This window comes from Triticum urartu, chromosome 4, assembly GCF_003073215.2.
Source record: "Triticum urartu cultivar G1812 chromosome 4, Tu2.1, whole genome shotgun sequence".
NCBI lineage: Eukaryota > Viridiplantae > Streptophyta > Magnoliopsida > Poales > Poaceae > Triticum > Triticum urartu.
Genome location: NC_053025.1, coordinates 386,127,971 through 386,140,612, shown reverse-complemented (window position 1 = coordinate 386,140,612; position 12,642 = coordinate 386,127,971).

Here is a 12,642-nt window from a genome sequence, read left to right as displayed (position 1 = left end):
AGTTGCCCCGGCAAGGCTCTTGCCGGGGCAGCGTAGGTCGTCCCCGGCAAGGCTCTTGCCGAGGGAAACCCATCTTTTCCCTTTACTCTTCGCGCCTCTGGCTTCAACGCTGCTTGGGTAGTCTTTTATCTTCGCTTCCTCTGCCCCACCAAGCATGGTTGCAGGTGCGGCTACAACTGCCGGTGCACAAGTAAAGGGGTACAGAAGGCCCCTACTTTTGTACACCGACAATCCACTTGTCATTGCACGAGAGTAAGGCAAAGGTATTAGGGATGCCCAGTCCCGAAATGCAAAAAGAAATGAATTTACTTTATGTTGTCAAATAATAAATTGCTTGGAAAGTGTTGGTATGGAGGGCACCCATGGATATGGTTAGCCATGGAAAGTGAAAGTTATGGTGGAAAAAGGAATACACTTTATTTTCTGTTTGGGAACCGCCTATGATATATCTATGCGTGGAAAGTATTGGACCTCTAAGTCGTTTTCGTTGGTGGGACGAATACACCTCCCAAAATGTTTTTATCTCAAATTTTTTGCTTTGAGTTCTGGCACCTCTACAAATCCCTACTTCCCTCTACGAAGGGCCTTTCTTTTACCTGATGCAATTTTTATTGTGAGTCTCCATCTTCTCTCATAAAAGCACCAACTAGGAGGCAATATGATCGTGCTCAAGTATTGGGTGTAGTTAATATTCGAGTGTGTTTCATGAATGGATCAATGTTTGAGCATGATGGGCTAGGGATAACTTATTTTAGCGTTGATATTTTGAAAGACATGGTTGCTTGTTGATATTCTTGAGTATCTAAATTATTATGTCAAAACTAGACTATTACTTTGAATCACATAAAAGTCCAAATGTGCATGCTATAAAGAAAATAATATGATATGACTTGATGAACAACACTCCATATCAAAAATTCTGTTTTTATCACTTACCTACTCGAGGACGAGTAGGAGTTAAGCTTGGGGATGCTGATACGTCTCCAACGTATCTATTTTTGATTGTTCCATGTTGTTTTATTATCAATCTTGGAGGTTTTATAATCATTTTATAGTCATTTTATATCATTTTTTGGTACTAACCTATTGACATAGTGCCAAGTGCCAGTTGCTGTTTTTCCTTGTTTTTTACATCACAGAAAATCAATATCAAATGGAGTCCAAATGCCACGAAACTTTACGGAGATTTTTTATGGGCCAGAAGGAAGGCAATGGGCCCTGGTTGGACCTCGGGGGTGCCCCGAGGGGGGCACAACCCACCAGGGCATGCCAAGAGGCCCAGGCGCCCTGGTGGGTTGTGCCCACCTCGGGTGCCCCCCCCCCCCCCCCCCCCCCCCCCCCCCCCCCCCCCCCCGGACCGCCTCTTTGCTCTATAAATACCCCAAAAATACTAGATCCCTAGGGGAGTCAACGAAATATTCATACAGCCGCCGTAGAGTCCAGAATCACCAGATCCAATCTAGACACCATCTCAGATGGGGTTCACCACCTCCATTGGTGCCTCTCCGATGATGCGTGAGTATTTCTTTGTAGACCTTCAGGTCCGTAGTTAGTAGCTAGATGGCTTCATCTCTCTCTCTTGATTCTCAAGACAATGGTCTCCTGGAGATCCATATGATGTAACTCTTTTGCAGTGTGTTTGTTGGGATCGATGAACTTTGAGTTTATGGTCAGATATATGTTTTTATATCCATGAAAGTATTTGGGTTTCTTTGATCTCTTTTATGCATGATCTCTTATAGCCTCGTATTTCTTCTCCGATATTTGGGTTTATTTTGGCCAACTTGATCTATTTATCTTGCAATGGGAAGAGGTGCCCGGTAGTAGGTTCGATCTTACGGTGCTTGATCCCGGTGACAGAAAGGGAACCGACACGTATGTATCGTTGCTACTAAGGATAAAAAGACGAGATCTATATCTACCGCCATATAGATAAAAAGACGTAGTTCCAGCTACCATCAGAAATTTAGTAGGATCACCACCTGTTATGGTTAATGAAACAACTTTAACTCTCAATCTTGTTATGGAAAGGCTAGATGCTATTGAAAAGAAAATGCTCACTAAAGAAAATACTGAAAATTTAGATAAAAGGATGCACAATCTTGCTAATAGAATCGGGTCAAAAGCGGGAGACACTCTTGAAGTACTAAAAGAAAAAGAACATGTTCTTAACGAAAGAATAGAGGAGAGCCCCGCTAGAATTGATAAGTTAGAAGAAACTTTAATCTAAGCATGGCTTTTTCCTCCGCTAAAACTAATGAAAAAACTCTGGTAAAAATTAGCAAGACTACTCAAGTCACTAAAAACAAGGGTGCAACTTCTAATAGTAACAAAGAAGATCTTAAAATGATTAGTATTCACCCGGATTTTGTTGAAGTTATAAGAGATCCCATTGATAAGAATGAATTCCTCAATTTTATGCCTAGAAGTTTTGCTATTTTACTTGCTAAATATTCGAACAAATCTGAATGTGTGGTTGAAGAGTTGGTAACCAAAGATGACAATACTCGAATCTTTGCATTATGCCTAGCTAGGGGCATTAAACGATAGCGCTTGTTGGGAGGCAACCCAATGAATAAAATTTATTTTTTGTCTTTTTCTTTATATTCTTGAGTGTTTGCACAATTAAGCTATTGTTATGATTGTGTTTTTATGTTTTAATTAGTTTTTTTTGCCAAGCAAAGCCTTTGGGATCATGTTGGGTAATAGTTGATTTGATCTTGTTGAAAAACAAAAACTTTTGCGTCCAGAAAAACAATTTTCATTTTTAACAGAAGCACGATAAAATCCTGATTTTTGTACACAATATTGATATACAAATTGCCAACGTTGTCCTAATTTTTCATAAGTTTCGGAGTGAAGTATTCGAAGTTTTCAGATTGCTACAGACTGTTCTGTTTTTGACAGATTCTATTTTCTTTGCGTTGTGTGCTTATTTCAATGAATCTATGGTTTGTACTGGAGGGTATAAACTATAGAAAGTTGGAATACAGTAGATATAATGCAAAAATAAAATATGAATGGGTTTGCAACAGTACTTAGAGTAGTGATTTGCTTTGTTATACTAACGGATCTCACGAAGGTTTTGTTGAGTTTTGTGTGATTGAAGTTTCCAAGTTTTGGGTGAGATCACGATGGATGAAGGAATAAGGAGTAAGAAGAGCCTGAGCTTGGGGATGACCCATGGTATCCCAAGCCATTATCTAAAAGAGAGGCAAGCAACTAAGCTTGGGGATGCCCGAGTGGCATCCCCTCTTTCTTCTAAGGACCATCGGTATTTTACTTGGAGCTATATTTATTCGTCACATATCATGAGTTTGCTTGGAGCGTCTTGTATGATATGAGTCTTTGATTTTTTTTTCTTATTTTTAGTCAAGTATCCTTGCTGGACACACCTATTTTGAGAGAGCCAAAATTACGCTATGATTTGTTAGAATTGCTCTATATGCTTCACTTAAATCTTTTTTAGTCATCGTTCTTATTGCATTACTCCGCTTCTCCATGAATACACTAGATGCATGCTGGATACGGTCGATGTGTGGAGTAATAGTAGTAGATGTAGGCAGGAGTCAGTGTACTAATCTTGGACGTGATGCCTATATAATGATCATTGCCTGGATATCGTCATAATTATTTGAACTTCTATCAATTGCCAAACAGTAATTTGTTCACCCACCGTATGCTATTTTTCTCGAGAGAAGCCACTAATGAAATCTACGGCCCCGGGGTCTCTTCTTTATCATATTTGCCTTCAAGATCTATTTTCATTTGCTTTTATTTTCAGGTCTATTAATCCAAAAACCCAAAAATACCTTGCTGCAATTTATTATTATTTATTTTATCTCGTGTTCCCGCAAGATCTATTTATCCAATCTACTACAATTTTATTTATCTTTTTACCCAGGAGAGATTGATGATGACCCACAAGTATAGGGGATCAATCGCAGTCCTTTCGATAAGTAAGATTGTCGAACCCAATGAGGAGCAGAAGGAAACGACAAGTGGTTTTCAGCAAGGTATTCTCTACAAGCACTGAAATTATAAGTAACGAGTGGTTTTGATAGCAAGATAATTTGTAATGAGCAAGTAATGGTAACAAAAGTGCAGCAAGGAAGCCCAATCCTTTTGAGGCAAAGGACAGGCCAAAACGCTATCTTATGATAAGCAAAGCGTTCTTGAGGGTACACGGGAATTTCATCTAGTCACTTTCATCATGTTGGTTTGATTTGTGTTTGCTACTTTGATAATTTGATATGTGGGTGGACCGGTGCTTAGGTGTTGTACTTACTTGAAAAAACCTCCTACTTATGATTAACCCCCTCACAAGCATCTGCAACTATGAGAAAAGTATTAAGAATAAATCTAACCATAACATTAAGCTTTTGGATCCAAATTAGCCCCTTACAGAATAGTTCATAAACTAGGGTTTAAGCTTATGTCACTTTCGCAACCCATCATCTATTAACTATTCCAAAATGCATTCCCATAGGCCCAAATATGGTGAAGTGTCATGTAGTCGACGTTCACACGACACCACTAAGGGAATCACAACATACATATATACCATCAAAATATCAAACACATATAAAATTCACATGATTACTTGCAACAAGATTTCTCTCATGACCTCAAGAACAAAAGTAACAACTCACAAATAATAATCATGCTCAAGATCAGATGGGTTTTAAATAGCATAATGGATCTGAACAGATAATCTTCCACCAAATAAACCATATAGTAATCAACTACAAGATGTAATCAACACTACTAGTCACCCACAAGTACCAATCTATAGTTCCGGTACAAAGATTGAACACAAGAGATGAACTAGGGTTTGAGAGGAGATGGTGTTGTTGAAGATGTTGATGTAGATTGCCCTCCCCAAGATGGGAGAGTTGTTGGCAATGATGATGACGATGATTTCCCCCTCCGGGAGGGAAGTTCCCCGACGGAATCGTTCCACCGGAGGGCCTAAGTGCTCCTGCCCAAGTTCCGCCTCGAGACGGCAGTGCTTCGTCCCAAAAGTCCTCTCCTTATTTTTTCTAGGTCAAAATGACTTATATAGCAGAAGACGGGCACAGGAGGTGGGCCGAGGAGGGCACAACCCACCAGGGCGCGCCTAGGCTCCCTGGCGCACCCAGGTGGGTTGTGCCCACCTGGTGGGGCCCCTCTGGTACTTGTTTGCTCCATTATTTCTTATATATTACATAAAAATCTCCGTAAAGTTTCAGCTCATTTGGAGTTGTGCAGAATATATAGCCTAACGTAGCTTTTTCAGGTCCATATTTCCAGCTGTCGGTATTCTCCCTGTTTGTGTGAACCTTGCATATTATGAGAGAAAAGGCATTAGAATTACTCCAAAAAGCTTTATTATGCATAAAAAATTATAAATAATAGTAGGTAAGCATGATGCAAAATGGACGTGCTAACTCCCCCAAGCTTAGACCTCGCTTGTCCTCAAGCGAAAACCGAAATCGAAAACATGTCCACATGCTTAGAGAGAGAGTTGTCGATAAAAATAAAATACGAACATAGAAGCATCATGCATATTCTTATAACAGCAACAAACTTTATCATAGAAATTTTATCACATAACTTTTATCATAAACTTCTCATGAATAAGTAACAATTCATCACAACATCGAAGTATAAAGCATAAACTCTATTGGAAACCAACAAACTATGTTCTCGGTCAACTTTGCAACTAAAATTCATCATCTTTTCAGGAAGGGTCACGTATCGGAGCCTTTTTGGCAACTCCACATACTCGGCCATCATATAGTCTTCTATGATTTCTAACATCACCGCATAGACATGAGCAAAAAGTTTCAACCGGACACATAGAAATATAGGGGAAGCAGAGGTTGCCATGCGCTTTTTGTTTGTATACTCAATCTCTTAGTGCAAAAGAACGTCACGTTATATTGCCCCTTATGATAGCAACCTTTATTATGCGGTCTATCGCTTTTAATCTTTTCCATCACAAGTTCGTACAACGCTCAATTTTCTCTTATACTAAATGATCCAACACTTTTAGAAGCAAGTTTTATTGCCTTTATTGCACCGATGACAACTTACTTGAAGGATCTTACTCAACCCATAGGTAGGTATGGTGGACTCTCAAAACAAGATTTGGTTTAAGGGTTTTGGATGCACAAGTAGTATCTCTACTTAGTGTGGAATTTTTGGCTAGCAAAGATAAGGGGCAAGGACCACATATTAAAGGATCTATGACAATATAACTTCTATGTGAATATGAACAAACATAAATCATTGCGTTGCCTTCCTTGTCCAACGTTAACAATTTTGGCATATAATATTTTGATGGGGGCTCACAATCACAAAATATGTCTAGGATAGTGTATTTGCATGTGAATCTTCTCTTCCCTTATTAATTCTTTCATGAATTGCATCATTGACCAATGCTATGTTTGTAAATCTCCAATAAAATTTTCTACTTATACTCTTCCTTATGTGATGTCATTACTTACCATAAGATTAGTATATGATCTTATTCATTTATTTCCTTTCTTTTATTGAACATGAAAATAAAGAAAACTAAACTTCAAACTAAACTTTATTATTTATCTCACACACGATTACAATGATAGATCACTAAGCAAACACTCAAAAAGAAAGGATCAGACTAAACTTTTATTCATCTATAGCAAAAGATAACTATGGATCGAACTAAGATAAGTAAAGGCAAAAGATAGTGGAGGTGATACGATACCGGGGCACCTCCCCCAAGCTTTGCACAAGCCAAGGGGAGTTCCCATACCCGATACTCAATTTTCCTTTGGTGATGAAGAAGGAGGTGGTGGTGATGAAGTAGAGGGTCATCCTTATTCTTTTCCAGCTTGCATCTAAGGATGAAATTATCCATCCTCAACTCATCATTCTCTATTTCAAGCTTTATTATCCTTTTGCATAATGCTTCTTTGCTTTCTTCCTTGCAGCGAGGACGGACTGGTTCATCTTCATCTTCCTCATTGGTGTACCACATATAGGGATAGGTATCCTTGAAGATATTCTTATCTAGAGGTCGATAAGTAACCAGAAAATCCTCCTCAAAATCTTGAGACGACATATTTTATATGTGCCAGAAAACAGCAAGGAAAAGAGAACATGATATTTCTCTGCGATACGGTGATCAATAGGTTCGGGGGGTATATAAAGACTTTTATCTTGGGAAACAAGAAAATGAAAGAAAAACAGAGTCCAGAAGGTGCCTTCCTGGTTGTTTCTTATTTTCCTAATTTTTAAAATATTCCAAAACTGACAGAAAATATTTTTGCGGATTTTTCGGAGTCCGTTTACTTACCGTATCACGTACCTCCTCTTTTTTCACGATGCTGAAGTGATCCGGAAGGTTCCCTTTATGTGTTCTTCCGGTGTCATAGTTTGGATAATATTGCTTTCAACATTAATGGGCATACCTGAGATATAAAGTTTTATTCTTTACCCATTAACAACCTTCAGGTTGGTACCTTCAGCATTATTTATTTTTGTTGCTCCAGATCGATAAACCGCCTCGATAACATAGGGTCCTTCCCATTTGGAGAGGAGTTTTCTTGCAAAGAATCTGAAACGAGAGTTGTACAAAAGAACATATTCTCCAACCTTGAACCCGCGCTTTTGGATTCTTTTATCATGCCATCTTTTAACCTTTTCTTTAAATAACTTGGCATTTTCATAAGCTTGGGTTCTCCATTCATCTAGTGAGCTAATATCGAATAACCTCTTTTCACCGACAAGTTTGAAATCATAGTTGAGTTCTTTGATTGCCAAATATGCTTTATGTTCTAACTCAAGAGACAAATGACAAGCTTTTCCATAAACCATTTTATAAGGAGACATGTCCATAGGATTTTTTATATGTTGTTCTATAAGCCCAAAGTGCATCATCTAGTTTCTTAGACCAATTTTTTCTGGACCTATTGACAGTTTTTTGTAAAATTAATTTTATTTCCCTATTGCTAAGTTCAACTTGACCACTAGACTGAGGATGATAATAAGGTCATGCTATTCTATGGTTAACATCATACTTAGCAAGCATTTTACGTAAAGCACCATGAATAAAGTGTGAACCACCATCAGTCATTAAATATCTAGGGACTCCAAACCTTGTGAAAATAACTTCCTTAAGTATTTTAATAGAGGTGTTATTGTAAGTGCATCTAGTGCCACCCCTAGTTGGTTTTGGAGTATTGACGACAAACCTAGTTGAGGGACTAATGTGTTTGTGAGAATTGCAGGATAATACAGGTAGAAGTCCCTCATTGATTCGGTTTTACTACCAGAGATGACCCCTAAAATGTATGAAGACATTGAAGACAAAGGTGGTACATGAAGATATTCACTTTGAAGACTACGACAAAAGAAGACACGTTATGAAGCATATGGAGCTCGAAGACTTAGATCTTTCATAGTTCTTTTTCTTTTGTGTTGAGTCATAGGAACCACCGTACTGTTAAGTGGGGTCCAGGAGAACCAGTCAGAATGACTGAAGTGATGCCTAAATCAAAAACATATGTCTTCAAGTGAAGACAATGAGAGCGAATCTTGTCCAGAGCCGGACAAGTCAGCTTTGCTTGTAGCCCAAGTAAAGTTGCCATGAGAGTTTGAAATCTGACCGTTGAGACACGTGTCAGTTCCTTAGTGACCCAGGGTCATTTCAGACAAATCAGGTCGGGTTGCCCAGTGGCTATAAATAGTCCACCCCCTACAACCATAAACGGTTGGCTGCTCAGATTTCAGTGCACGGCTTTTGTCGTTTGAGAGCAACCCACCTCGAAGCCTTTGAGAGAAAATTCCTAGTGAGGAGAAAAGCCCTAACCACCCAGAGCCAGAGTAAATTGGGCATCACTTAAGTCTTCTTGTCTGTGTGATCTGAAGACTTATTACACTTGAGGACTGTGAATCCTCCAGACGGTTAGGCGTCGCGTTCAGAGCATCCAAGAGACATTGTGGATTGCCAGTGAACGAAGTTTGTGAAGGTTTGGGAGTCTACCTTGAAGACTTACCAGAGTGATTGGGCGAGGACTAAGTGACCTTAGCTCAAGGAGAATACGGTGAGGACTTGGTGTCCTGAACTGTGTGTTCAGGACTGGGTGTCAGGGACTGTGTGTCCTAAGGTTTAAATACCTAGCCGCTCCAACCAGACGTACAGTTGTCACAGCAACTGGAACTGGTCCAACATATCATTGTCTTCAACGAGTCACTGGTTTCATCTTCACTTCCTTTTCTTACTGTTACTCATTGTGAAGCCATTGCATGCTTGCTTTATCTTTTGTTTTCACAACGTGAATGTATGATCTATTTGGCTTCATAACTTCTTCCTACCTGATCCTTATTACACTGAAGATGTTTGTCATTGTGCTTTCACTCTATTGAATACATGACCATGGCTGGCCTAGTGTAATCTAACTTCCGCTGCATAGTAATAGGCATAATCTTCGCTGTTTGTCTTCATAACTCTCACGTTTTGAAGACTTTCATAAAAATCGCCTATTCACCCCCCCTCTAGTCGATATAACGCACTTTCAGTTATGATCAGCAGTACTAGTTGGAATAGCTTCTACCCACTTAGTAACATAATCATCAACAGCCAAAATATGTGTATACCCATTGGAGGAAGGAAAAGGTCCCATGTAATCAAATCCACAAACATCAAATGGTTCAACAACAAGTGAATAATTCATAGGCATTTCTTGACGCTTACCAATGTTTCCAATTCTCTGGCATTCATCACAAGATAAAACAAACTTACGGGCGTCCTTGAAGAGATTAGGCCAATAAAAACCAGATTGCAATACCTTGTGAGCAGTTCTATCTCCCGCATGATGCCCTCCATAAGCTTCGGAGTGACATTTCCGTAAGATTTGTTCCTGTCCATACTCAGAGACACAACGTCTAATAATACCATCTACTCCTTTATAAGATGTGGGTCATCCCAAAAGTAATGTCTTAGATCATAGAATAATATTTTCTTTTGTTGATATGTGAAACTAGGGGGTATGTTGTAGCGCCCAAGATGCGATTCTATCCCAATCACATGATGAACTCATGATTGGGGCACAATCGCATTTCGAGCGCATAGCAAGTTGGATATCATTACAGCATACCATGTACTGAATAGATGAAGAATACAATATAAAGGCTTACACTCGCCACAAGTTACATCATTCATACAACAATACATCAATACATGGCAATCAAGCATGGCACTCACGTCAGACCATCGCATTACTTGTACCTGCAACTATTGTTGTAGTAATTTGTGAGCCATGAGGACTCAGCAATCCCATTACCATGGGTATCAAGACTAGCAAAGCTTAATGGGTATGGAAAGGATAAGTGGTGAGGTTCAGCAAGCGACTAAGCATTGTATGGTGGCTAACTTACGAGTACAAGAGTAAGATGAGAAACTATGCAAACGTTCGCAAACTAGTAATGATCAAGAAGTGATTCTAAACTACCTACATTCAACCATAACCCCACCGTGTTCTCTTCTCGACTCACTCAAAAAGAGACAGTCACGGTTACACACGCAGTTGGTGTACTTTAGTTGAGTTTACTTCAAGTCCTCTACAACCGGATATTAACAAATTCCCATCTGCCACATAACCGCGGGCATGGCTCTCGAAAGTTTAACCTGCAGGGGTGTCCCAACTTAGCCCATGACAAGCTCACGATCCGCGGAGATAATCCTCCATCGCAGGACCCTCCGATCAGAATCGGAATCCCGGTGCACAAGACATTTCGACAATGGTAAAACAAGTCCAGCACGACCTCTCGACGTGCCGACACCCTGATAGTAGCCACGCATATCTCGTCTCAGGCCACGATCGGATAAACGAAGCATACAGGATCCAAATACCCCAAGTTTCCTAGGGCGGTCCCGCACGGTGCTCTAGTTTGGGACCAACACCATTAGCACTGGCCCCCTGTATTAGGTTGAATAACGAACCTCGGGTAGCGCTAACTCCCTATGCGTCAAGTTTTTATCATGTTAAGTTATTATGTTGAGCAAAATGGTAAAACCAATGTTGGGCCTTGCTGGAAGAGTTTTATTCAAAACGAACTGTCAAGAGGGGCCCATAAACCCTCATCGTGGTAGAGACGCAAAATCAAGGAACATAACATCGGTATGACGGAAACTAGGGCGGCATGAGTGGAACAAAACACCAGGCAAATGGTCGAGCCTTCCACCCATTACCAAGTATATAGATGCATCTATTTATATATAAAAAATACTTGATGGGTTAACCAAAATAAAGATAATTAGCTTAAAAATCCCACAATAATTAGAAACATCCGACCTTTAATTATGTGTAACTATTTCCAATCAACAATGTGTGACCGTTAGATCTTCATAAACCAAGTGGCCCCGTAACGTGAGAAGATCTACATAAATCAGGTGGCCCCATAGTGTGAGATCATAACAAATTGGATCCATAATAAAAAATAAAAAATGTTACAAGCAGGGTCAGATTTCTCGCACGTGAGACCATAACAGGTTGGGCCTATAAAAAAATCCCCTGGCGACCACACTAGGGTTCCCCTTATCCCCTGGCGACCACGCTAGGGTTCCCCCCAAATCTGCTTCCCACCACCAAATCTCACGTCCGATCGCTGTCTCTGCGATCTCTGCGTGATTCCCAACTGTTCAGCGCTCCCATTAGTCGGACTGCATGGCGGGGAGGGGTTCTGCGGCGGCCGACCCGAGAGGCGACGGCGGCGGTAGTGGCAACCAAACAGGAACTCAATCAAATCTGACGGATAGGTTTGCGGGACTGAATTTGCATGGAGAGGAGGAGGAAGATCTGGATCTGTCTGGCGAGATTGATGATCTGATAAAGGAGACAAGATGGATTGCCATCTTTAGGGTTCACACCTCTAAACCCTTTAGCCATGTTTCGTTGTTTAAAACTTTGAGGAACGCCTAGATCCCAGCTCAGGGGGTGACTTTCAAAATCATAAACCCTGACTGGTTCCTTGCGCAATTCTCTTGCCTGGGGGATTGGGACTGCGTGATGAGGGGAGGGCCGTGGCTGTTTAGAAACACAGCAGTTGTTATAGAGGAATATGATGGAATCACCAATGCTGAGGATTACAAACTGGATCATATACCAGTGTGGGCAAGAATTGTGGGCATACCTGATGGCCTAATGAAAAAGAAGGAAACTGCAGAAAAGATTGCAAAGAAAGTAGGCCAACCGATCTTAGTCATAGTTAATGAAGGTCGTCTGAACCCGACCAAATACTTGAGGGCTAGGGTGTTTGTGATGCTTGATACACCCCTGGTTAGGTTTGTGCCACTGACGCTTAGGGAAAGAAAGAGATATCCAGTTGAGTATGAGAAACTTCCTGATTTTTGTTACTTCTGTGGATTGATAGGGCATGTTGTTACGGAGTGTGGTGATGGTATACACAGCCCTGAGAGCTGTGATTGGGGTGAATGGCTCTTCGTTGATTTTGATGGCCCAGCAGGGAGAGGGAATAATAGAAGTGGTCGAGGGGGGCAGCTGGAAGAGGAGGTGGTCGCGGAAGTGGTAGAGGAAATGCGGGAGACCCAAACCAAGAGGAAGAGTTGGAGATGGACCTTGATGGAACTGATGGTGCTAGTGAAACTGCAAT